We start from the raw sequence: 5,428 nt of genomic DNA on the forward strand, positions 1-5,428 counted from the left end.
ATTTCTACCAGAGACAGTCTCTTTAACAGTAACTATTTCTACCAGAGACAGTCTCTTCAACAGTAACTATTTCTACCAGAGACAGACTTCGCCTCCTGGTTAGTTTGATGTGGCTCGCCCCGAGGCAGGTTGTGGCGCGGTACGCCTGCGTAATTTTGTGATTCTGAAAAATTTCTCTACAATATTGCACTCTCAGCTCGACTACAATGTCTAGCCAGACACTCCCTTTAAAAAAAAGGAATGTTGTGAAAGTATTTCTGGCTTGTTACAGTGAGAGCCAGAAAACTATGGAGTAGAAAGAACTAAATAAGTGATTTGATGTTAATAGAAAAACTGTTTGCTTTGTTACAACATCAAATACAGTTAATGCTCTAACGTTGTCTTCATATTCCACAGTTTTCTGGTTCTCTTGTATTTGTGAATAGTCTATATATATAAAAAAGTAGTAATCTTTGTTTGTTTGTTTCTTTGTTTTCATGTTTTGTTTATTCATGCTGTTTAAAGCTGAATATAAATCAAAATCAAAATCGAAAGTCGTCTTTATTATATTGATATAATCGACTACCACCGTAGATTAATTAAAATAACAGATAGGACATTAGATGTCGTCTTTTCAAGATTAATGGATTTTTCGTTCACAATAACCCTGTGGCAGAAGCCCAAAGAAGTTACGCACTTGGCATAGAATTATAAGACAGGAAGAGATTCTATATTACGCCGACTGCGCGTAACTCCTTTAAGCCTCTGCCTTAGGGTTTTTATGAACGAAAAACCCCCTAAATATTGAAAAGACGACATCTAGTGTCGTATCTGTTATTTTAATTAATCTATTACTGCAATAATTGTGTTTATGTCGCATGGATCGAAGACAAAATAAAAGTCGTCCATGAATTCCCGTGTTAATTAGGACATCCTTAATAACACCTTAATTCTAGTTAGCTGATGTGAATTCCAAGCTACGAACTAAGCGTGGAATACAAGTAATAGGAGATAAGTTTACTGGAGTAGGATATATTAAAGGTATTCATTAAAAAATCCCGAAAACTAACTTCTGAAGAGGCAAAACGTGAACACTTTTGAATTTTTTGGTCGATCACCTATTTAGTATATACCCTCTCGCCCGCTCTAATAACCGCAGAGCTTGGCCTCTTTTGCAGCCTGCTTAAAAACAAAAGGCAAACCCTAGAATGAAATGAAAAATTTAAATAATTTATTCAAAATTATTTTTTTCTTCAGGAGTTTGTCTTAACCCAATTTTCTTGTTTTAAGATCTTGTATTGTACTTCGATATTAAAAACTTAAAAATTCCATAAAAATTACCTTGATTTTCTTGATAGAGCATGGAAATAAGGTTACAAATCTGAATACACCAGCGAACATCAAGAAAGTGATGGAAAGGAAAGATAATGGAAAACAGAAGTATAAGAAAAGGAATAGAAAGAAGCATATGAAAAGGAAAGGAAATACAAGAAACGAAGAAAAAACGACATTTTATTATGAAAATAAAATCATGGATGACGCCTTCATTTTGACTTCACGTTCAACATGTACAGATGACCGGTAATATTCAACTTTTCATTTTAAACAAATAATTTTGAAAATACATTAAAAATGGAATTAGAAAAAATGACAGCTAGTCTTCTTAAAAATTTGCTTGTAATTGCCTCAACGAGGGAGGGGTGGCTGCTCTCAGGGTTTTGAATTTGCTCCCAAATTTTTTTTCTTCCAAAGGAATTGAGTCTTTGTCACAAACTATGATTTTCTAATCTCTATATCTTTGTAATCCAATGCCGTAGACCTTAGATATTTCAAACTATGAATTCTGTTAGATAAATGAATCTAAGTTTGAAATATCAAAGGTTTACACAATCAGGTGGAAAAAATATGGGTATTGGAAAATCAGAATTTGTTACAAAAACTCAATTTTCCAAATTTTTTCAGAAAATTTCATTGATTCGCTTAAAAAAAAATCTTCAATTGATTGGTGCCATTGAAAAATGCGTTTTTACTCAACAACAGTCACAAAATAAGAATTGTTCTATTTCAAATTTAGAGCCTTCTACATGGCCCGCACTGTACCAAAAATCATCAAGTTATTGAGATATCTGAGGAAAACTAAGAAAAAACATAGTTTTCCTCAGATATCTCAAAAATTTGATAATTTTTGGTACAGTGTGCGCCATCTAACAGGCTCTAAATTTGATATAGAACAATTTTTATTTTGTGACTGTTGTTGAGTAAAAACGCATTTTTTAAGACACCAATTAATTAAAGATTTTTTAGGCAAACAGTTGATGAAAAAACTTGGAAATTAGATAACTCATAAAGATGTTTAGATCTATTAGACCAGCTCTAATGAAACCTATATCTAGCTAAAAACAAACATTTTTTTACATTTACCAATAATCAATACTATAATATGATCGCCACAGGCTACTTGGACTGAAATTTGCGATTTTTCCCCCCGCAAATATCTGAACAAAGACAGTAAAAAAGGGGTAGCAGAGAAATTTTTTTCAATTTTCGGTTATAAAGTACCCTATTTAAAGGACGTTTTATAAAATTTACAGTTTAAAAAATTCGAAATTGAAATGGATAGTATAGGCAACATACTGTATTAATGTACTCTACTGCATATAATTTGTGAACATTTACATGATTTGTACACTTTGAACTCCCTTTCTGGCTGAAAGGGACTGAAAAAATTCATACCGAGAGATTCTTTTAATTCCTCTCTATATATTCTATTCTCTATGGAGCAGCCACCCCTCCCTCCCTCAACTCAACATAAATATATTTTTATATTAAAAAAAGTTCTGAATATATATACTTAACACACCTTGATTAACACTAGACAATCAGGGATGGGACTGCTCTACTAAATTCGTACCGGCCTGGCCTTATTGCCGTACTGCAATATGGATCAAGTCCGCTCCATGATTGGCTAAACCATTTTTTATTGAAAGTACATTTAAAAAGTGATTTACGCCCAGCTTGATATGTGAAAAACATTACTGATACTTACTAAAAGAGTAAAACCATGATATTATTCCTTTTTACATTGTACAAACATCAAAATATAATTTTTCATAACAATTTTGAGAAATATCGTTTTTGATTGGACACACTTTAAAACTGAATTCTTTTATTTTTTATTTTTTGCTAGAATTTTAAAAGTTTAGTTTACACAGACTTCAAATAAATAAATGTTTTACAAAACTTATAAAACTTTAAAAGTTTTTGTTTTGTTTATTAGGGATTGTGAGAATGGAAGCCCCTGTGTTTATAATAAATGCAATTTGTTTTATAATCCTGGATGATTACAAAAAAAAATTATGCTTGTATTTATATATTTATCTATAATCTATAGTTTTTATTTCCGTTGCATTTGTTTTAAGGTTTTATTCTAGGGCTTTTCTTTTATGCAAAACTTAAACCCCATTCACACCTTTTTACATATTTAGATAGAAATCTTAATTTAGATGCATTTTATTTCTTTACTTCAAATACTCTCTTTATATTTTATTGGTTGCAGTTAAAGTCTTTGATAGTTTTTGAAGAAAAGAAATAAAAATAATAAAGTATGAGAGTATTTGGTATTCTTCACTACAAAGATGATATAATAAATCAAGAATAAAATAATAAAAAAAAGCAATTTAATGATATTGAACTGAAATGTTAACCGATTAGATAAAAAAGCAGTGTTCTTGATGTTGCATATTTATACAGAAAGTATATAAAAATAGTTTAAGGATTTAACAAATAACCACTTTCCCCCCCCCCCACCCTTTATATTTTTACCTTTTGCCGTGAATTAACCCTTTTTAGACCCCCCGGCCTGCCATCAGTCTATCAGTAAACAATTCTTTCTCTAAAAACACTTTGAAGAAGAATTTCTTGGAAAATTTAAATTAAAAAATACCACGAGAAACAAAAGCTGGGCGGCCAAAATCTATCAGTCCATTTTAGAACTCGTCTAATCCTTTTTAATGATCGTCTTCCTGTTTCTAAAAGCAACATCCGCTATACGAGAAATTAAACACTCGCCTCAAACTCTTACTTTTAATCCCTATATCTTTGCAACCTGATGGTGTAAACCTTTAAGCTATTAAATTTTACGTAAACAGAAGTTTTAATCAAAATGTCCAGCATTAAAAAAAATGGTTTTTTAGTGTTAGACGAAATGAGGTTTTTAAAAGCATTTGAAGTTTTAACAAAAAACACTGCATACTTAGGTTTTGTTGAGTTTTCTACAGGAAGTTGATTTTAAAGATAAAACTATCAACGCGGCCGTTTATTTATCTTGCAAAATTTTAATCTTATAATCTATAAAAACCATCCGTTTTCCGTAATTAAACTTTTAATTGTTTATAACAGTTGTTGTATGAAAAATTAATTGTAAGTATAGATATTAACAACGGAAATCCTTTTTATTTGAGAATTTTTTCGTACGTAAACTGAAACAAAAAAGCACTTTACAGGAACTGTAAGCGTAATTTCAATTGATCTCCAATGCAAAGGTGGAAATGCTCGATACACAACGATACCCTTGAATTCTTTATCTGATCATGCAATAATATGGAAGATATCGTTTTTTTAGATATATAAGTGTTTAATTCTGATAATTCATATATATATATGTGTTACTTAAATGTTTTTATTGACCAAAGAAAACGTTGGTTCCATTTTGGTTGATTTTGGTGGATTTTTTCCTAAATAATTTAAGTTTTCCCACGTATTTGTCAAGATGGATTGACATGTAAGAAATTTGTATTGTTACAATGTACATTCAAGAACTACGGAATAGGAGAATACCCTATTATGAAATGGGATAAAGAAGAAAAAGAAAAAAACCTATTTGGTTTTCTCAAAGGAACTAACTTAGTTTTTGTCACAATTTCTGATTTGGTAATCCTAATATTTTTGCAACTTAATTTCGTAAGTTTTTTGTGTTTTTAACTTTGAACTCTATTAGATCTAGCAGTCCAAGCTTGATAGATTAAAGGTATACACAATCAGGTTGCAAGATATGGGGATTAGAAAATTTTTTTTACATAAAAAATACTTTCAAATAACAAAACAACAAAGCTGAACTTTTTGCAATAAGAATCTTTTATTTAAGTTTATTACTAAACATAAAAAAGAATAGAAGAAAAAAATATAAAGAAAGAAGGGTATGAACGGTAAAAGATTAGGGGACGGGAAGGACATAAAAATTGGGGGGGGGGAGGGTGTCCTATGACGGACCCCCCCTGGCCTGGATTTCCTGAAATTCTAAACTTTTAAACTTTTCACACGACATATATTAAAAAATGGGCGGACTCTCGATACAAAAAATTTCATTCTTTACACAAATATTTTAATATTCCATATTTGTTTTGCTTTAAAAGAACCCCCTTATCTTCAATATATAAATAATTAGATTTTT

The 5,428-nt window shown here is 30.6% G+C and overlaps 1 long non-coding RNA gene across 2 annotated transcripts; it reads left to right on the forward strand.

The window, feature by feature from the left end:
• The first annotated feature begins 931 nt into the window (after nucleotides 1-931).
• On the forward strand, nucleotides 932-3,465 carry LOC111705745 (uncharacterized). 2 transcript variants are annotated; one of them, XR_002766070.1, is made up of 3 exons: nucleotides 932-1,020; nucleotides 1,338-1,560; nucleotides 3,257-3,465. It is a non-coding gene; the product is annotated as an uncharacterized LOC111705745 (long non-coding RNA). The 2 variants fall into 2 exon arrangements; XR_002766071.1 differs by lacking the exon at nucleotides 3,257-3,465 and adding an exon at nucleotides 2,855-3,137.
• Nucleotides 3,466-5,428: the final 1,963 nt, after the last annotated feature.

Source organism: Eurytemora carolleeae, unplaced genomic scaffold (assembly GCF_000591075.1).
Source record: "Eurytemora carolleeae unplaced genomic scaffold, Eaff_2.0 scaffold302, whole genome shotgun sequence".
Lineage (NCBI taxonomy): Eukaryota > Metazoa > Arthropoda > Copepoda > Calanoida > Temoridae > Eurytemora > Eurytemora carolleeae.